This window comes from Corvus kubaryi, unplaced genomic scaffold, assembly GCF_017639235.1.
Source record: "Corvus kubaryi isolate FWS band 111438036 unplaced genomic scaffold, C.kubaryi_AGA036_p1.0 37357, whole genome shotgun sequence".
NCBI classification, from domain to species: Eukaryota; Metazoa; Chordata; class Aves; order Passeriformes; family Corvidae; genus Corvus; species Corvus kubaryi.
In genome coordinates, this window is record NW_024581117.1 from 1,949,688 (window position 1) to 1,972,600 (window position 22,913).

The window sequence follows — 22,913 nt, forward strand, 5'->3', positions numbered from 1 at the left end:
ACCTGCATTTGCTTTCACAATCCTAATTTTGAGAATATTATTGGAAGCGTAACTTCACATGTATTTCTGGTTCCATATTTTATCCCTTGAAGAAATTAATGGGCATTATTCTGTGTTTGGCTGTGTGAAAACCTCTAAAAAGCTTTCTACCAATATACTAGTTATTTCAACTAAATGCTTATTAGATTTCATGTCTTTTTGTTTGTTGGTCAACTTTATTATTCTTTCTGTGTATGTCAAATCTTGCTAGTTGATAAAAAAATTAAAATAATTTCTTGCTTTAGTCCTTCCAACAAGATTGTTATACAAAACTTTCACGACGTTATCCTTTTATTTATTTTTCTAATTTTAAATTCTTATTTCCCAAAGCCTCTCAGTCTTACTAGTTAATTTAACTCAACTATGCAACACATATATAATAAACCACTTTACTTTATGCAGCCTTCTTTGTCCTCCTTATTATAATTTACAAGTCATTGATGAGGAGCTTCAGATAGCAATCAGGTAAGAAAACACAAGTTAGAAAGGAGACAAAACTACAAGACACTGTGGTGACAAACAATAATCACGAATAGGAAGAAAAGAGTATGGCAACAGAGTTATGACAGTGACAACTAATTATCAAATTTATGCTTTTTCCTTTTTTTTTAAAATGCATAGGTATAATCTGTATCAGGAAGAACAAAGCTCCAATTATGGACTCTTTGTAATTATTTAAAATATTTCTGTGGAGTTCTTCTAATATTATGGTTTTTTAAAAACTGGAAAATTTATTGTTACATTGCATTTCTCCCTTCCACTCTCTATGTTATATCCTCTCTGCAGATTTCTTTTAAAATTCTTTTAGTCAAATCCTGCATAATCTTGTGCCCTCAATTTTATTTTCTTTATTCCCCATTGATGGCATGTCTGGAAATTTACTCAAGCAACTTTCCAGAACTCATACTGGAATCTGGTAGTTTGGTTTTCTATCTTTTTAATTGTCACATTCACTCAGAATATGACAATTTTAGCCCTACAAAGTTTTATTCCTGGGAATCTTTTTATATGCAATCGCTAGAAAAACTTAATGTGGGTTTCTTTTGAGAAGCCTCTGGTGGGAAGGCTTGCTTTCTCTTCAAATAAAATAATGGTGGTCTAGTTCAATTTCTGACATTTTATTTCTTTATTCTGAAAATCAAGTTAAAATAATTACAAATAAATCACTATTAATTGACTAATTATGAGTAACTACTCAGCTCTAGTGTCTTCAGTGCTGATTAACGTGTTGCTGCCTGTCCGAAAGGCCGCCCAGCCCCGGGACATGCCCAGGCATGTCCAGACTTGTCTCTGCCATGTGCTCTGAATCCCCTTTATTCCAAGCGCAGGTAGAATTTGAAAATAGCATGGACTCCCCTGAAACAGAGTCCAATCGGCTGGTTACCACGGGCGCACCCCTGTTCTCCCCTTTCCCCTCCCCCAAATAAAGGCAGCCCAACACAACTCACCTGCCCCTTTTTCTCCTGCTTCTCCCTTCTGTGAGCAGGTTCTCTCGTTCCCTCCCTGGATGGGACGAATAAAGAAAACAGGAATACAGGCACAGAGTCAGGGTTATATTTCTACCTCTTTGCTTCTGCTTGTGACGATAGCCTAACAGCTATCACTTGCTGCGTTTCGGAGCCACCAAGCTGCCGGATTGCCCATGCTGTCTCTCCAGGCAGTTCGAGGCATTCCAGGGCATGGAACGGTGACTCTGCCGACTGAGCGAGCAGTGAATTCTTGTCAGGTATGTGAGGTTCTAGCTTTTCCAATGTTACTGGAATAATTAGTCCTAAAATACTGACATGTATATACTAGTGAAAATTTCATGGTAACAGTAAAACAGGTTAATTATACTGCAAAAACTGCTGAAGAACTTAGGTTGCTACTAGGTTGTTTTGCCCTTCCTAGTCAAATATAATAATTTACTAGAATAGAATAGGATAGTTAAGTTCCAAGTCAATTTGGACAGTTTTGAGCAATCTGATCTATAAAAAGATTAAAGATGTCTCTCCATGGCAGAGGTGTTGGACTAGATAATCTACAAAGGCCCCTTCTGACCCAAAACATTCTGGATTCTGTGATTAAAGCACTTTCGCTTTATGTGGAATAGTACAGAGGACAGTTAAAAAAACCCTTACAATTAAGCTTAATTTCAAGCTATATAGAGTTACAAAAAACCTAAATATCACTTAAAGGAAAACAAATAATATAATTACAAATATACTTCATAATTAAAACTACAAATACTCTGACATTTAAAAAAATTAGTTAACAAAGTAATCTTAAACTTCTTTATTATTGTATAACCAAATGACCTCTTCCATAAGCACGATATTTAATACAAAATGCTGGTTAATTCATAAAAGCTGTGAAAATAAGAAATTATGACAACTACCCTTTCCTTCAGTAAAAATACTGTAGGATTTCTACTTCTATCACCAAGGTTTAAGGCACTCTCAGAATAACTTGTCATCATATTAATTTTTCTCAGCTGTCTTCAGTTACTGAATTTTTCATCATACTGAGGGGTGTTGGTCAGGTCTTTGCAAGCATCAGTGATAACAATCTAGAATCATGCAGGATGGTAGTTGCGGGAGAACTGATCTACCTGTGTTCTGTAATAATATATTGATGACTGTGAGATGACTAAAATGTGTGCTGCCGTATCTATTGACACAATTTTACAAAATAAACTGAAGAAATGCAAGAAACATTTGAAAGAAAAAGGAAATTTTGAGGTTAAGGGAACTAAAATTCTCATCTCTCTATATTGTGATGTTATTATTGAAGGAGCTAAAGAAAGTGGTTTGCTTACTGAAGACAACTTAGTAGGAAATGGAGAGTGTAAATAATAAGGAATTATTGCATTACTTAAAAGGCAGGTGATGCAAACATGAACAGAATGAATGACACACAGAACAACTGCACAGAGGAAAAAAATGTGTTCTCTCAGGCAGCACTAAAACACAGAGCCTGTAAGGTCACTTGAGTGAAAAACTTAAAGAAGCGTCCAACAACCTGCCTGGAAAGTTCAAGCAAGTCAAACTTTTCACACAGCAAAGGGACAGAAATCATAGTGTGTCAAAAATAAGTTGTCATTTGGGGTCAAGGGATTAAAGAGAGAAATACTGATGGAGAAGTGATCAACATTGTGCAAGAGTTTGAAAACTTGAAATTGCATAACTGAATTTCAAGAATATTGTTACAGGCAAGGCAAGATTTAGCTAGAAACCAGTTTATAAATAAAGGAAAAATGACTAAATTGCACACTTTTTCCTGTTGCTTTTCTTATGGGTTACTTTCTTTTCTGCTGTTTAATTTATGAATTTATTTTATTAGATTTTGTGGAATTACAGGTTCTTCTTGGTGCATCTACACTAAGTGGATCTACACCTTATCTCTACCTAATATTTATCTAGCTGTTAACATAGTTTACAGACCCATATTTATAAACATCTCTATACATATGCCTGGATAAATTCATACTCGTTATCCAACTAAAGTAAAGGAGGATGAAATAGAAAATATAACTGCAATCAAATGCCATTTGAACAGCTATAAGAAAAAGGCTATCAAGATTGAATTCTGCATGGAAAGGGAGAATAAAGAAAAGGTTCTGGATTCTGTATTTCTCTTTCACTACTCCATAAAATAAGACTTATTTTAGAAAACTTAATATAGACTTATCATCTTAAACACTATAACCTACAAAACCCTTTAGTTAAAAAATTTTGGTACTTAATTTTAACCAGACCGAATATTAGAAAAAGAGTTTCAACAAGTCAGAATGACACCATTCCATGTACTCAAGGCCAGCTGGTAGAAAGGCTGAAGATGGGTTCCCAGAAGCCACATGCAAACAAAGCATGTGCTCCATGTACATACATACAGCTGGCTGCATAGATCACAGACAGATGCATTCAGATCACTCACAGACATGTAGACAGCAACAGTCTCAAGTTTACAAGCATAGACAGCTCCCCTTTCTGGCTGAGCAAGATAAGGGCCCATAAATTACAGTAGACATCCACATTTGTATGAGCTCGGCCTCTCCAACAGCCTGGTTCAGATCCACAGCCTGCCCAGTAAGTTCATTTGGATCTCAGTCTACCCATTTCCTGGCACTGGCTCATACAATCCCCAAGACTCACTGCAGCTTCTGGTGCAGACCACTGTAAACACACATACATGCAGAGTTGAGTAAATAAGTAACTATAAAGTTACTATCCATCACAATTAAAATTATCTTATGCAGTAGAATATAGGAAATTTACAAATTTCTTAGTCAACAAAGAATCGTATTCTTTTAGCCTGAGCCCTACATTGCGATTTTGAAAGGATAAAGAGCAGAGTTTAGAAATAAAAGTGGGAGTGGCAGCTATAGACAAAAGCAATATCAAACTGACACTCTTTTCACTAAGGCAATAAGTCTATTTATTAGTGCCCTTGGTTTTCTTCCACTAAAATCAATAGCAAAGACTACATTCATTTCTATTGCCCTACACTGAGAATACACAAAATAATCTTTTTCTGTTAACAGTTTTTTTCAGACAGTTGGTAGCACTTGACAGTTTGGTGAATCTGTTTGACATTTTGCTTTTTCCAGATTAAGAAAGTTGCAAAGTAAGCTATTTTACTATGCAAATTTGCATTACTTGTTGATGACAAAAACAAAATTTCCAAGAAATATATTAGAACTTACATATTAGTGATTTTTTTAATAAAAACAAAAATTAATATGAAATATTTATATAAACATGCACTTTTTCAAAATTATGGGGTTAAAACATACTTCTAACAAGCATGGTAAAATGTGTATACACGGAGTGTGATAAAGAAGATAACCTGAGGAAACTTCCACATGGCTGTTTAACAGAAGAAAAAAAGCAAAATATGAATAATCTACAGTTCATTTCTTAAAGGCATTTCCTTTCCATGGCTAGCCTGTTTCCCTCTATCACAAAGGACATGCAGAACAAATCAGTGCCTGGTTCTTGAGGTCATCCTTTTCAAGATATGTTCATGAATTAATTCCAAGTTGATTTAGAAATGAAAGTATCTTTTCTTCCTTATAAACATATGTAAGTTTAGTTAATATTTAACAAAGAAAATAGGGTATTATTTTTTTTCCTGTATCTGACTTTCAGAAGAAACTAACTTCTCAAGTTGTTCTCAGAAATACGTCCATAGTTTCAAATTGAACTGAAATAATTTATTGATTAAGTAAACAGTCCACAGTGTAATTATGCAGGAATATTTTTCATCATCATTACTGAAAAAGTCACCCAATATTTTACAGGTCAAAGTACAGATAATTTCAAGTTCACTTCCTGAAACACAGCTTTCAAACTAACGTTTCATATCGTTCAAGGATCATTCACTTTGTGATACCCTCACCCTTGAAACCAGAATATTCCTAGGTAGTTGTAGCAGAGGTGTGTTTCTTGTCAGTAGTTGCATGAAAGAGAATCATGAGGAACAATTTGCTGGTTTGGTTTTTTTACCCATTCCCATGACCAGAGGTCAAAAACGTTGTGTGGGCAGAGTTATCCCTCTAGAGAACAAAGAGGCTCATACAAATACAGCTTTTAACTTGGTGAATGCTGACTGTTTCTGCTGACTCTATTGAAGAGTCTTAGCAAACCAAACAGCAAGCCATGATCTTATCCAATTTAACTTGTTGAAAATGGAAGAACTTTAACTGGTCTGGGCACTGTTTTCATCAGCTAGACTGAGCTCCAAAATATTTACTCATACTGGTGATGTTATCCATATGACAAACTTGAAAGAAGTCAATGGGATTATATAGTCATTACCAGCAACAACTCATTTTCATTCTAAAAAATGGAAATGATTGCGTGTTTTTAAATATGTTTCCTCCTTTTTTTTCTCACATTAAACTGGGTGTATTCTCTTCCTTAACCATGATTTTAACCAGAAAGAATAAGAGTATGCTATAGATTTTTCTTTGAAAAAGATCCCTTTTTTTTATAATAGCAGGTATTAAACCCCTAAATCCACAAGTAATGTTTGCTGGCTGGTCAAAAATTTGGTTTGCAAGGAAAATACTATAGGAAAGCTGCCTGCAAAGTGAGTATTCCTTTTAATGTTCATCTTCCAATAGAGATCATTATGGTATGATTTTATCAATGTTGTTTGACATGCCGAGATCATAACTGAAAAAGGTCAGTACTTAGGATACTTTGGCCTAATATTAGTCTTAACTGCAGTTCTTGTATGCAAAAAGTTAAATAATCAGTAGAAACTAATCAGTGTAAGATGGAAGCAGACCTATGTGCCAATCAGTTGTTCACACACACACACAAATGTACACAGAGCCACCACAAAAAAAAAAAAAGAAATAGCCCTTTGTGTTCAAGAGAAAAAATGAAAGAATATTGCTTTGTTGGCAGATAGACTTTTGAGGACTTGTATTTTAAACAGCTTTCCCTCAGGGTGTGTATTTTAAAATTTTTGAAAATACAACAGCAGAAAATTCTTGTATGGGCATTAAGCCTTTGACAGAATACAAAATAAGAGAGACATTTTAATATTTTTTTCTCATTTCCTTCAGATGAATAGTAATATTTCCACCATCTAGAAAGCTCCAGGTCTTGCCTCATCCCATGAAATAGGTGAAAACTATGTCTTGAAAGACAGTAGGTTATAGCTCTCTAATCTTTGGTGTTCCTTTCAAAGAAGTTGTTATGTAAAGGTAAAAAAAAAAAAAAAGGTCTTTCAAAGAAAAAAATGCTTCTTATTCTTATAGGATGAGCTATGTGATCATTTTAAATTATTGCTGCTTATACAGTGGGATGGAAGGAAAAAACATGAATTGTAATGACTCCAAAGTACATCCTACCAAGCATACCCTTTAAAATACAAGAGGACAGACACTATTGGAAAGAAGCAAGGAAACTTATTGGACCATGTGAAAACAAATGTAGTAGTACCAGAAGGTCTCATAGAAATAGTTTTGTATAAATATTTTTGTTTAAAATGGTTCCAGCTCTGGATTATGTTCCTGTCACTATTAGCTAAGCTCCATAAAGTGCTAAATAGCCATTTGTTCTAGCTGAGAAAATAGTCTAATAGTTTCCCATTTGGTATGTGTGGTTGTGAGCTAGCATCTATATGGCAACTTGGCCGTAAGGTCCACAAGACAAAATCCAATTTGAAATCAAAGGGATCAGATATGAGATCATCCTGATTTTCTCAATTCAGTTGTTCAGTTAATATCTTGATCACTAGTAAATCAACAGAAATCTTCATAGCAGGAAATAGGAAGGACAATTAAATGCCCTCGAACAATTAGAGAGTTTAAGATTAAATTTTAAATCCAAAATCAACATTTTGATTCTTATTTTCACTTGTTACAGATTTTGTCCTTTACTTTGAATCGTACATATATATGATTCTGGTAGTGCTGTATTTTCTCAACCTTAATTTAAGTGAATCATAAAGTCTGTGAAATTAGATTATTTTAAGGGAATCAAAGTAAATGGTCCACCTACTTTTTTTGGAATTAATGTAGATTAGACCTATTTTTCCAAAGTCTTAAATTATAAAGTACAAGGAGGTGAATGGTGCCTCAGCTCTTAAAAATTCTTTAAGGTATAAGGTGATTAACGAGAGTTAAAACTTCAATAAAGGTTTTTTGAGAATTCATGCCAAACAGAGCAGGAGAGGCCTAAAGCTGTAAGATTTTATACTTATGCGTATTTAATTGACACATTCACTTAACACCAATTCATTTAACTGATAACTATCTATTTGGAAGTCATATGGGGCCAATTCTCCTCCAGGTTACATTGCTTTAAATCAGAGTAATGGCATTCAAATTAACGGGCTTAGTCACATTAGTGATGGTTTTTTATATGAATAATTCTTTCCAGAAATCGTGTCTTTAATTACAAATTTTTTAAAACACATATATAGATATGTTTGTCCTTTAAAGATTCTGTGGTAATTTGATTTCAATGCAGGGGAAAGTTATGCAGAAATCTTGTTGAGTGCCATCATGTGTCACGTACAGGACAACCAGGGGATCAGGCCCAGCCACCACGGGTTTGTGAAAGGCAGGTCCTTCTTGACCAACCTGATCTTCTTCTGTGACCAGGCGTCCAAGGAGGCCAATGGCATCCTGGCTTGTATCAGGCATAGTGTGGCCAGCAGGATTAGAGAAGGGATCATCCATCTGGACTTGGCACAGGTGAGGCCACACCTTGAATCCAGGGTTCACTTTTGGTCCCATCATGTCAAGAAAGACATTTGAGTGCTGGAGTATGTCCAGAGAAGGGAAAGAGAGCTGGTGCACAAGTGTGGAGCACAAGTCTGATGTGGAGCAGCTTAGGGGTCTGAGAAAAGGAGGCTCTGGGGAGGTCTTACTGGTTTCTACAACTACCTGAGAGGAGGGTGGACCAAGGTGGGATTTGGCCTATTCTCCCAGGAAACAATGGACAGAAGTAGAAGAAATGGCCTCAGATTGCTTCAGACAAGGTTTAGATTGTATATTAAAAATAGTTTCTTCATGGAAAAGGTTGGAAAGCACTGAAGCATGCTGCCCAAGAAAGGTGAACACTTAAAAAGCAATAAAACCACATTACAAAAAACCAGATTAAATACATGTCTGTAAGGAGAGGGGTAATTACATTTGCAGCACATGCCTTAAACACTCATTTGGTGGTGAAACTTGCATAAAACACCATGGGTGCCTAGGCATAAGCTGCAAGGGAACAAGCTTCAGTTCTTGCCTTGTGGAGGCAGGACCAAACTTGATCATTTTTGAGGCAACACTCAATTGTGGTGTGTTATATAACAGTGGCATAACTGCACTAGTGCAAGAAGTGGGGTCATAAATAGGACACTTGATTTTGGGGTGTCCTGGGAAACCCAAAATTTTATTGTATTCCATATCTGTCTGTGCCTGAAATTGTCACTGCCTCTTTAACACCCAGCTGTGGCCAGAAATGGAATCAAAGGTCTGTGGGGTTTCCAGGGGTCCTTTTAAAGAGTAGGGGAATGTAGGCAGAGTTCTCTCGCTCTCTTGCCTCTGTCTTGCCTTTTGGATTTACTTGCAACTGTAGCAACTCTAAAAGCTGCATTTTGCAATGGAAAACCGTTTTAGAGTGAAATTTTTGACTCCTGTTGGTAGTATGAAGCCAGAGCCAGGTCCAGGGTAGGGCCACCACTTGATGGTGCTTGAGAATCCAGTTCTTTTTCCTCCCCACATTGGAACAGGGACCCGAGACAGCAGCACCAACATTTGTGGAGTCCTGCGGGTGTCAGGAGGTAGAGAGTGGCAGCACTATCCACACATACCAGAAATTTAATGTCAGAGACTGAATAAATTTGACATCTTTAAAGAACACCTGTGTGTATGTGTAAAATTCTATAATACTAGAAACAAGTGACAGAATGAGAAGAAATGGCCTCAAGTTGCTTCAGAGGATGTTTAGATTGGATATTAGGAAGAATTTCTTCTGACTTCACATGTTTCCATTAATTCATTACTACAGACCACAAAGGAAGATAGACAATTCATGAACAATAAATCAAAATTTCATCTAAGTAGCTTCATAGCACATGTAAATGTCATGCTTAGAAGTACAGCATATCAAAACCTTTTAAGATGAGGAAAGTTGTTACAAAGGTAGACTATATGAATCACATTTAACTGGTGAAATTGTATTATTCATAGTGGCAAAAAAAAAATCCCTTTTTTACTCCATAATGGAATGAAATGTATAAAACCTAACATGACAGCAATCATAAATTGATATTTCTCATTTTATAACTTGGACAGCTACAATTTTGCAAGTAAAATCCTATATGTTGAAGGGAAAAGTACACTCCTACTCTTTTTCCTTTCTAAAAAAATTATGGTTGTTTTATTACTTGTATGACAAAATCAAGTCCTGAATAAAATACTCCCCAATGCAATATTCTGTACAAGCTACCTGCCTTCCTTATGTTGGATTTTAGAATGCTTTTGACTAAAGCGTGTCACCCTTTTCTGAGAACAGGTTACCCAAAAGCAAATCACTACTTTCATACCAAAACAATCACTTTCCTTTTCCCTCTGTGAAATTTTGTTGCCTCCAGACTTTGGTTAGATTGCAGAACTGAGAAAGACACCATCTGTAAGTTAAAGCTCTGCCATTGCTGCCCATGTAAAATCAAGCAAAATTAGCAAAGGACGTATGATTTACTTGTACTCAGCTATTTGTGTCTGGCAGGTGAAATAAGCTGACTACTGATCTTTGGGAAAAGAGCTTCTTTTTTTCCATGAAACTGGATTTCCCACTGTCCAACATGCAGTGAAGACTGGTGTCGCTCTTGGGGCAGTCACGACACACACAGACAGTGCCTCTTTCAAGGGCCAAGAAGCTGTTTATTAAACAAAGCAGCTTCTTTTACACACCTTTTGTATGTTATCATTCGGGTTACATATTCACTGGCTGCTAAACTACCACAATGGACTCATTGGCTATTACTAACTACAACATACTACCATTGGCTACCTAGAGCATAAGCATTCAAGCATTCAGAAAAACAACAAGTGCTGATATGTTGCTGTTTTTCTCCTTCTATTGTTTAACTTTCTTGCTTCTGTTGATACTACATTTTCATGGATGAAACTAATTCTTTTTCCTCTCACGAACTTTTCTCAGAGTCCTCTAGCCAAAGTAACAGGCCTGAGCCATAATTTTACAAAGGCAACAAGGCCTTAATTTTATAAGGTTTTACTTAAATGCCACAGACTGGTCCATCTGTGTTCCTATCAACAGTGATGCTAGAGCAAAGGGTTAGAAGCAAAGGCATTAGATTCTGCCATGACTAGAAAAGGCTGATTGCAGAAAGCCTTGATAGGCTCAGTAGAGTAGTGTAAGGCAAACAAAGAAATAGGATATGAGGAGTGAAGATGCAGATAGAAAAGCCAGCATCATCAGCAGCTGGCTGATATATAGTTGCTTCCTACTTTTCCATTACCTCATGCATCAGAGATCTGGCCTGTTATTTTAAAAATCTTAACACTGACAGTATCACAACGAGTGTCAAAATGATACATTCAAAACTGAGGAATATCAGAGTAAGGGGTTGTTTCTTGTGCTTAGATGTCAGTTTTCAAATGAATGATCAGACTGCTCTGCTTACTGTAACATAAACTTGCACTCTGCATGCTGTTAAACCAAAGTTATGGAATGGAGAATTATTTATTTGAGGTCCTTCATCTGATCCAAGAATAGGAATATTTTCAAACAACATCACAGAGAAGAAATAATACCATAATCTTCAATGAATGCCTATGCAACAGAGATCATATGAGAAACTGGCCAAGTCACCATCAGAGCTACACCATAATATTTGGCCTGTGTTTTTTTTTCGTGTACTTAATAGTTAACATAGATACATCATAGTGGCTCAAGATACCAACATCACACTAAAGACACCACTGCCACAGTGGCGAAAGTGCTACAGGTTAACAGCTACAGCTGAAGCCAATTTACAGGTGAGCTTTTTTAACATACCAAATAACCTGCAACACTCAGGGTATTGAGTAATTCACACATTGCTGAATGTTCACTGAGAATTTTCAGAACTAATTTTGTAAGTCTTTCAGACTCTGAATGTTTAAAATAAAACACTCCAGAAAACTGTATTTTTAGAGCATCAATCTCCAAAAGCACACATTATTAAATTTAACAAATGCAATAACAAACTGTAGGCTGGGTCAGGATTTATCTCAAGGCACATAATAAAACACACCCCTATCCAGACTGTCTTGTTTATACACCTTGACACTTAGAAAGGGCTTTCCAAAGGGAAAAAGACATTCTGAATAGTCTACTTGCATCATGCTTCTATGTCCATCTCAATACATCTTTATAGCTTAATGAAAAATGTTTCTGCAAGATAAATTCGATCCAGAAAATTGTATTACTCACGAAGAGAAGTAAGTCTGGAAACTCTATTTGTGTTCCTTGGAATTCTAGTTTGGGCTTTTACAGCTTCATTTGAAAGTGCTTAATCTATTCAATAGAAGAAATCTAGGAGGCCTCCTGTATCTCTCTGATATGTGGCCGTGACAACAGCTGACTCAAACATCAGGTGATAAGCATCAGATGGATTATGCTGCTTGACATTAGAAAATAAATACTTGCAGTACATATGACTGAAATAGCAGTCATGCTGCTTCTACTCTGTCTGTACTCTGTCACTTGCAATAGTGAAGCAGGGTGACCACAGGACACATAGCAGTGATTTTGCTGGGGCTGTGCAAGCTTGAGATTGACCAGGCAACCATCACCGTTCTCTCTCAAGACAGATAGGGTTTCAAGCTCACAAAGTTATGTTTCATTGTAATTAGATTAATGGCCAATCTATCATTAATAACCAGGAAGTTTAGAAAGATATACTGATTTATGGTTTTATTAATTAGAATAAATAATATTGTCTTTCAACATTCCCCTAAAAACAGTGAAGCCATTTGTCATGGTTTAACACCAGCCAGCAACCAAATACCACACAGCCACTAGCTCAGTTCCCCATCAGTGGGATTGTGGAGAGAGTTGGAAGGGTGACAGCTGGAAAACTGGTGTGTTGAGACAAAGTTTAATAGGGAAAGCAAAAGTCACATCTGGAAGCAAAGCAAAAACCAAGGAATTAATTCACTAGTTCCCATGGGTAGGTAGGTGTTCAGCCATCTCCAGGAGAGCAGGGCCCCATCATGTGTCGTAGTTACTTGGGGAGATGTTCCTCCATTCCTCCTTCTTCACCCAGCTTTATATACTGAGCATGATGTCATATGGTGTGGGATATTCCTTTGGTCTTTTTGAGTCAGCTGTCCCAGACGCATGCCCTCCCAACTTCCAGTGCAACCCCAGCCTTCTGGCCATCGTGGCAGTATGAATAGCAGAAAAGGCCTTGGCTCTGTGTAAGCCCTGCTCAGCCGTAACAAAAACATCTCTGTATTATCAACCCTGTGTTCAGGACAAATGCAAAATACAGCCCCCATACCAGACACTGTGAAAAAAAATTAACTCTACAGCAGCCAAACCAACACACCATTAAAGATGACCACAGCAAATCTATCCCTTTCCTGCTGAAAGAAGTACACCTGTTCCAAGATGACTGCCTTCCCAGGTGGTTCAGGCTGAAAGCAATGATCAGTGTGACCACATTTTTGTGTTCATGGTAAATTTACTGACTCACAAGACATGGACTGAAAACTTAAAGACACAGAGCACAAGTCCTATGAGGGGTGAGGGAGCTGGGGTTCTTTACACTGGAGAAAGGGAGGCTTAGGTGAGACCTTATCACTTTCTACACAACTACACAAAAGGAAGTTGTAGTGAGGTAGGTGCCAGTCTCTTCTCCAGGTAAAAAGTGACAGGACAAGAGCAAATGGCCTCAATTTGCACCAGGGGAGGTTTAGATTAGGCAAACACTTTTCATGAAAAGGATAGTAAAGCATTGGAACAGACTGTCCAGAGAAGCAGTGAAGTCCCTGGAAGTATTCAAAACACATGTGAATATGGCATGAGGACATGGTTCACTGGTGGTTGTGCTGGGTTAACCATTGAACTTGATGATCTTGAAGGTGTTCCCCAACCTTAAGGATTCTGATTTTATTATTTCTGGTACTTTAATGGATCAGACTATAAAAAAAAATGCCACTTCCACAGAACAGGCAAGCACCATTCACAGTGAAGCAAAGTGACCTTCTCACTGTGACATTTAAGCTGTTACAATCCAAGGATTTATGCCAGGATGTGAGTATGATTTTGTATGTGTATAGATAGGCAGTGAATCAATTTTACATTTGCTTGGCTCAGTGATTAACGAAATCACAGAACATAAATTTAAATGAAGTAATGTAAAACACTATTGACTTGTATAATATGAGATAAACTGAGATGACATACCTCTAAAATTTTAAACATTTTTTTAAAATTTATTTTAAATAAATCTTTTTTGTTGTTGTTTGTAACTTACCTGTATGCAGTAAAAAATGTTTAATTTTTATCCTTTGTTGATGGAGAAGATTCATATATCATAAAAAATATTTATATTAATAATGCACAAAGTGATTTATCACTTAAAAATGTCAAGTCTTTTAAAAATTTTCTCCCAGAATGAGAACTACAGAAGTAGTCAGTGCAGCAGATCTTACTTCCCCTCTCACATGTGAGAAAATAAAAATGCTGAATTTGCATTAAGAATGCTAAAAGAAAAATTTATAATTTAATTTATAAATTAAATTAATTTAATTTATATTATAATAATTTATAATTTATATTTATATTAATATAATTTAATTTATAAATTAAACACTTAGATAAATAATATTCCTCTCAATTTGAATCTCATTAAAGAGAGAGGAGCCTGGTCACATATACAGAAACCTCCCTTTGGGCATCACAGTATAAAAAGGATATAAAAAGTTTAGAAAGCATCCAAAGGAATGCTATGAAGACAGCGAAGGATAGAGGGGAAGCCATATGCAGAGTGGCTGAGGTCACTTGGCTTGCTCTGCCTGGAGAAGAGGAGACTGAGGGGAGACCTCATTGTATTTACAACTTCTTCATGAGGAAAAGAGGATGGGCAGGCACTGATCTCTTCTCTGTGGTGACCAGTGACAGACCCCAAGAGAATGGCCTGAAGCTGTGTCAGGGGAGGTTTAGTTTGGATATTAGGAAAGGTTCTTCACCCAGAGGGTGGTTGGGCACTGGAACACACTCCTCAGGTTCCTCACAATACCAGCCTGACAGAGTTCAAGAGGTGTTTTGACAGCACTCTCCAAAGACACATGATGTGATTCTTGGGGTTGTCCAGTGCAGGGCCAGGAGTTGAGTTTGGTGATCCTTTTGGGTCCATGCCAGCTCAAGTATCCTATGATTCCATCATGAAAAAATTTTAGAGCCTACACAAAATAAGAGGTGGGAAAAAAACCAAACCCACAGGTTATGGGTCACTGTGCCAAAAGATTTCTCCATATTGTATTGTTCTCCCACTAGCACCCTTCTCTTTATCATCATTATTCTTGTCTACGTTTTGTGAAATTGTTTACAATTGTGACACTAACAGTTTTGTTAAGATACCACAGGTAACACTAATACAGAACTAGGACAGATAGAAAAAGTTGGAGAAAACTGTACAATGCCAGTAGTAATACAGAATGGAAACAAAAGAGGGATATGAAACAGAAAATAAACAGAATCATAAATACCAAGGGGCTGTAAAAACCTTTGGAGCTTTCAGAAACTCTCAAGCTTCTGAGTTTGAGTTTTAGGCTTTGGGTTTGGGGTTGTCATTTGTTTGTTTTATTTCAAGTTAAAAATAACCCCCAAAAGATGTCTAAATTATGAATAAGTGCAGATCTTAAGGTAAAATCACTGAACCTTAGCCCACAAAGAAATCAATGCTCTGTTTACAGTAAGCACTTCAACAATAATAATTTGTTTTGTGTCACTTTCCTATACAATCAGCTCTCACATAAGCATTCACTTGGCCACACTGCTTCCCATATCTACAGTTCAATAGACACTTTTACTCTTCCTTACCTTTACAAACGCTCTGGCATTTCAATCTACCCATGAATACAGACAATCTGTCCTTCAGTGGGATTCAGCAAATTTCTCTTACCTTTTTTGCATACATCAGAAACCTACAAATGTTCTTACCTAAAATTTAAAAGGTTAGGTGTTTGAAATGAATAAATTTAGATTTAGAAAAAATAATCTCATTCATGCCTTCACTATCCTTCCTCTTGACCATGGCAATTTCCTATTCATAATAACATCCATCCTATTGATTCAGCTCATAACTAGTTTGCTAAAATAATAGTCATAGTCCTTACCATGTCTTATTTTTTCCTTGAAATCTCAGGCATTTATCAAATTGTATGACTGGACCTACAGCTGCTGTAGCCTAGCACTTTTCCAGTAATGTCAGTAGACAAAAGGCAATATATAATTGCAAAGAATCTTGTCCTCAATCATGTTGTCTCGGTTTTCACCTACCTCCACCTCTCCACTTCTGACAACATTTACATTTTCAGCTGCCTCACCATATTATCACCTCATCATAGTAATTTTTTATAAAATCTGATCCCCTTTTATTCTCAGAAGCCTCCTACTGTTGGTATTTTGATTTTCTTGAAAATTCATACCACATGAAAACACCTGAATGAAACAGGAAGTTCCATCTTAATAGGCAGGTGACAGAGCTCTGGAACAGATGGCCCAGAGAGATTCTGGAGTTTCCTTCACTGTAATACTCAAAAGCCATCTGAACGCATCCTGTGCAATCTGCTCTAGTGAACCTGCTATATGGTGGGGCTGGACTATGTGATCTTCAGAGGTGCCTTCCAAAGCAAACATCCTGTGAGTCTGCGAAAAGATAAAAAGAGAAGAAAGAAAAGTAAAATTCAGAAAGATAATGGAGCCTTAACTCCTGGAAGACTGGGAGTGTTAGTACAAAGAAAGGCTGAAAATTTGTTCCCAGAGAGAGTCAACTGCAAGTGCTCATTAGATAGAAGAACCTCTGTAGTCAGGGAGTACCTATGGAAAAAGTAATGACTGAGTCATCCTTAAGTGAGAAAGGAAAAAATTACAAAGTGAGAAGAAGGATGCATAAAAAAAATCCAATTAAACTACAAACCATATCACAACAACTAGATTATAATGTTTTGTAAATTATCTGTCATTGAATAATGATAGAAGAGAGATGGAACACATTCTTGTCATTCAGCGCATTTACCTTACAACTTTATGTTAATGAAAACTTTAGTTAGAAGTACACCAAGGACTAATATGGCTGAAATTTTATTTGAAACATACTTTCACTTTTTGGAAAGTGACCTAGTAACAACTGCTGTCTATGTAAGATCTTCTAAACAGCTGCTAAATGTTCTGCCAACAGTTAAATGTAATACCTTAATTAGAGAGGATATCATGGAATCAAGACACTACAAAATCGGTTTTAATGATTTACATTTAAAACATTCATGTGCCAATTGCTAATCAGCACATCAATTTGATGTTGAAAATTAAATTGTTATCTCATAGATCAATTGAAAAATTAGAAAAGGTCTCATTCTTGGTCATTTGGAAGATGAAGGGTACTTACTATGCTAAAAGAAAAATAAAGGAAAAAGCAAAAACAAAATGGAAAGCAAAATATCTTTGTTTACATTGTAACCTGCCAATGAAAACCTGATTGCTTTTCAATAAAAATTTTAAGTAATAAATGTTGGGTAATTCTGAAGGTTCTTAACACCCATGACTTAAGGACCTTTATTTGAAATTTTAGGTGATTAATACAGATGAAAACTGGACTGAAAATTTGGAGATTTAAACATATTTAATATATTTTTGGCCACATATAACATATTCTTTTTAATCAGATGTCCGCTCTTCACCTGCAAGAAAGTGCTTTTTTTCTCATTTCATAAGATTTGGAGTATACTATGCTCTTGGCAGGGCCTCATACACACAACAGCATATTTTCTTCCCCCTGTCCTCCTCCCCGCAAATCATGTTAGATTCTGTCTTTTCTTCTGACATAAGAAAAACTTATTCATCATGTAATTCCATACTTATCTTTCCAATTTATTTTATCCTGCAGCTGGACAATATTATCAAAAAATCTCAAATTTCTTTGTTTTTTGCTGTTTTAGTGAAGATAAACCCTGCTTCTGGTCAAATATTCAATTTTACCTTTTTGAGGAGAGAAGCAAAGGAGCAATGTTTGATCACAGAGAAGAATTGTTTTGGTTATTATAGTTGCACAAATAGATGTAAAGCACATAATTTTATTTCAAGCTTCTAATGTATCCAGTGTTTCTATATTTGATTGTCTCAGTGTCCCACAGCAAGTTTATAAAGTAAACTGAAGGAACTTTCCCTTCAGATCAATTCTCTGGCCATTTCAATATTATCTTACAGTCCGCCACTGCAGAGTAGAGAAAGAAGACAAGGAATCTGGCTCCTAACTTCCTATTTTTAATGTCAGCAATTCTTTCCTTTCACATCAAGGATTCTCTCTAGAAATGTAAGATTTTTCGTTTAAAGATTTGGCTCACTGACTCTTGAGATGTAATAGAATTTCTCTTATTGAATAATGATAATTTTTCTTGGTAACGGGTTTTGTTTTTTGTGGTTTTGTTTTTGGTTTTGGGTCTTTTTAAGTTAATTTGTGGTTACACAAAACAAAGCTAAGGTTTTCATCTTATCTCAGTGTTTTGTTTAATTTCCTTTCTGCAGTGTATGTGCCAGGTTTACACGTCAGTAATACTATACAAAATGCTCCAGCAGATGCAAGACAAGGATTGAGGAATGAGAACCTGTGGACCTACCTAGTTCTTTTAAATACATAAAGAACTGGATATTTTTGCACCAAGTCCTTATGGTACTGTTCTTCTTTGCGGAGTTACAGGCACTCACAGTTCTTACTATTTTAATATTAACAAATAAGCATTTTTTTTCATATTTTATAGTTTTACTTTAAGTAACATATACAACTAGAAATATTATGAGAAACTGTTGGATATTGTAATGATTATTATACTTTGTTTTTCACAGATAATTCCTCCTCAGATGACCAACTTCACTTGGCAGAAAACATTCTGGTTAAATATTCTTTAGTGATCAGACAAATACTAAACAACATGATTAATGAATGGTAAGCATAAATGTGTGAAACATAGGTCTATTTATTTCTGTAATTCATTCAAATATATATTCTAGATAAATATATATGTGAGTATAAAAATAGGCATATATAAACACAGGTCTGGCAGAAATATGAGTTTCAACCAGCATTTCAGTGTAATGAAGATGATTAATATGAGCTTCATTTCATATGGGTTGCATTTTACTCATCAGTCTTAATATATACTGTATGAAAGACATATTTCACACATCGATAATCTTTGTTTGGAAAATCTACAACTTCTTCAAAGTACCAATCAGGAAAATCAATTCTCAGGTAAATTTGTCCCTTATCAAATGCCGCAGGTATACACATATTCAAAATTGAAGCAGAGTAGCTGAGGTAATAGGAAAGTAAGAGTGAAAGCTGAAGTCATGAAGAAAAGAGATGCTTTAAGCTAAAGAAAGCAAGCTAGTCGGAATCACAAGTAGGAAGTTTTTTGCACAGAAAGGGCCTAAGTTGCACATTTAGTATTATTATTCACATATCTGCATGTTTTATGCTAGTTAGTTGAAAATGCCTTTAGAAATATTTCACATACTCTTCAGTATTAGGGCATGTCTGAATTGTTTTCTCAGTGTCTACAACAAAATTCAGGATCTCAAAATATGGAAGTATTTACAATTCATTTAAATTAGTGATTAGTGTTTTCTCAGGAAACATGCTCGACTATTTGTACAGATTTTTTTCCAGATAACCTATGTACTGGAGGATAAGATTTATGATTGTTTGCATACTGTACTGGAAATGTCCCACCAATACTTTCAATAATAATAGTAACAACTATAATTATTTTATTTCAAACCCAGAAAAATAGAACCTTCATCTTTGCTGTCATCTTACTTTTTCTATCAATAATTTCTCTAAAATTTAAAATGTACACTGAGCATAAATTCTCTCATTCAGAGTATAAATTATATGGCAGCATGAGAGAAGAGACTATTCTAGAGGAAAAAGAAAAAACCAAACCACTGTTACATCATAAACACAACTTCAAAATGGAAAAGTTCTCAGCAGAAACATGATAAAACTATACCAATATTCCACAAATAAAATACAATAGGTCTTGGGAAGATCTACACATCTTATTTTTCTCATTAGAGTGACCTATTCCCTGACCTGTGACTCTATTTCATTCTGAAACTAATGAGGAAGTCTTAACTCATGAAAATAAAATGTCCTTAAGCCTCAAGGTAATATGTATTTGTTTCCTATTTGGAACATTTCTGGATTTTTTTCTTTCAAATATGCTTGAAGGAAACAAAAAGTACTCTTTTCAGCTGAAAAACATTAAAAAGAATACAGTAGTGCACAGTACATGACACTTCATTGCTGAACAATCATCTAACTTTCAAAAAAATGTGTATTATATGAAAAGTCTTTTTATTCCTTCCCTCCTTTGCATTTTATTAGATTTTTAGATGAGCCTTTTTTAAAATAATGAAAAAAAAATTGATTATCTCTCTCTAAAATTTGTTTAAAACTCAGTTTTACTTTGTTTACTGGTGGTGGTCTCTAGTTGGTGCATGAAGTGGTCATCGATAGAGCTCATGAATACAAATAGAAAGCATGAAATATATTGTTCAGACAGGCAAATTCTTATGACGTATAAGCCAAAAAAATAAGAACAACGTAACACCCTGCATTTTGGAGTTTCTTGTATTTTCCAGCTAGACCAACATCCACACTGCACAAAGCATATGTGCTTAGCCATGTGAGCCTTGGCTGTCATGTACCAATCAGACTACCTACACATTACCTTTATTTTATGACTGCCAGCCTGAACTTTCCATACAGTCTGATATTAATCGCTTCAGAGTGCTTAAAAAGTAGTGACAACAGTCAAAGATCAAGTTGAATCTACTCACACACCTGTTATCTTCATTCTTTACACTAGTGTTGTTAGAGAACCACTTCACCGTGAGAATTATGGCAATAATGTCTTCTCTACACAAAGAAGCTTTTGGCTTTGTGATACAGTATGAGTTGGTCAGCATGCAAAACAGACATTTTTGGTAACAGACCTAGTTTAATTAGAAATCAAAGCTCTGTATTTCACCCAGCATTTCTTGTAGTCTGGTCCAAGACTCTAAACATAGCGAATGCATCAAGGATCTGACCTACTATGCAAATAGTGTGTGTAGATACCTATGTATCCAATATTACTGCATGAATGTGCAGTTAGCCTATTTAATTATTCATGGCTATTGCACTGTTGTTCTTTAACAGCTTTATATGAGTGCAATGAGTTCTTCCCAACAAATGCGTGGTCAGTTGCCACATTAGAATTCCCAAACATCCAGTAGTTAGATAAGCTGGTTTAGAACAGGAAATACTGGCCAGCCATGGAAAAAAATTGTTAAATTCTTTGTAGACAAATCCAAGGATATGAACAGCAAGAGAAAAATTCTCAAAATAATAATAAATAGCACACATTTTGTTATCAAGACTTTATCTGGCCCTGCCAATCATTTATGTTCTACTAACAGATGCATGCCTTCCTATTTCTCTATCGATAATGTTTGCTTTCAAAACAGTATCATTTTGAAAGTATATTTCAAACAGTATATTTCCTACAGTATATTGTAACATAGAAGAAAATATGTGAAACCTCTTAGAGACAGAAATGGAACCAAAAGAAATGTTTAGTTGTCATACTACTTAAAAGGCTTCTGTTCTTTTCATCTCACAGAAACCCCTTTTTATATATATGGTAGGTAAAGAATACTATAGGTGCTCTACAAAATCTTCATTAGCTATTGCAGAAATGCTTTGACATGTCCTCTGCTGCCACTCCTGTCCCCCTGACACATATAAAACACAGGAAAGAACAAGGAATGGTCTATATTTGGAGGAAAACATTTTTATAGTCAGTTTATTCATTTGATATGACAGTTGGACAACCTGGACAAATACCAAGGGCTAGAGAGCAATCTTTGTGCATAAATCTTTCTTCCAACTATATCTATTTTCATTCAAACAGGAGATTGAATACTGCAACACTGAATTGAAAAGTCTATAGATCATTTCACCTGCAATCAATTAACTTAGAGTTTTTTAATGTCAGCACAAGAAACCAGAATTTCCTTATTAAGACGAAATTTAGATCTGGATGTGAGCTTTCAGGTAAAGCAGACTCAGCATCATGAAATTTGGAACACAGATAAGCTGAGAACTTTGAAGTAAATTGATCAAAATTTGGAAAAGAAGAATTCAATATTTTAAGAGCTCAAATAAGTCTACGTGTACCTGTGTCTGACCCAGATGATAAGTTTAGTCCTGAACTATCAAATTCATTGCATTCAGATTATAGTTAAAATCACACTGGCTTCTAGCTTGTCAGAAATAACATATTCTGCATCTAAATTAAGTCCTTCATCATATGAGATTAGGGAAAAAATTGCTTCTATGAAGTAATCCAATGTGATAAAATCTTTAATTTTGCTTGTGCTCAAGTATTATTAGACTATCAAAAAGTTCTACAGCAAGTTTTAATAATTTACCTCAGTATCTGAAGAGAAGTGTATTCTGTATATTTATGATTTCAACCTTTTAAAAATGTGTGAAGAAATGAAAACTAATGGAAAACTAAGGTTTTGTCCCTGGTATATATTTTCCAGTAGATATTACAATGCATGGAAAGTAGGCCATTTTCTTCTTTACAATTCAGTGTTTATCCATTCTTATGACAAGTGACTTGGAAATCAATACATTGTATTCCTAAGATTCAGTAAATATTAAGGAGAGTATTTCACTTATTTAACCAGTTCATTCAAGCAAATGGACAAACCATGGTGAAATAAATATAGAATTTTAAAAAGCTATATTTGTTTTTTTATTTCTGTAATATAATATTTTCTCTTTGAATTTTTGTGATTTTGAAAACCATTTTATTGCTTATACAAATAAAAAATAACCACAAGTATTGATACTTTATTGCTCTATTGGCATACCTACTCTAAATTTATCACCTCAGTTTCATTTATGAAACCTATTTCATCATGTACTTGAGAACAACCACGGGTCGGGGTCCAGAATGAAGACAAAAAAATAAATGAAGGACGGGAGGAAGGAAAAGAAGGAAAAAGGGAAGGGAAGGGAAAAGGGAAGGGAAGGGAAAAGGGAAGGGAAGGGAAGGGAAGGGAAGGGAAGGGAAGGGAAGGGAAGGAAGGGGA

The 22,913-nt window shown here is 35.5% G+C and overlaps 1 long non-coding RNA gene across 1 annotated transcript in view; it reads left to right on the forward strand.

The window, feature by feature from the left end:
- The first annotated feature begins 1,504 nt into the window (after nucleotides 1-1,504).
- The window catches only part of LOC121667266, a 23,809-nt gene continuing 2,400 nt past the window's right edge, over nucleotides 1,505-22,913 (forward strand). Inside the window, exons 1-2 of the long non-coding RNA XR_006016997.1 lie at nucleotides 1,505-1,765; nucleotides 18,609-18,708. This is a non-coding gene — a long non-coding RNA (uncharacterized LOC121667266). The remainder of the gene's footprint in view (nucleotides 1,766-18,608; nucleotides 18,709-22,913) is intronic.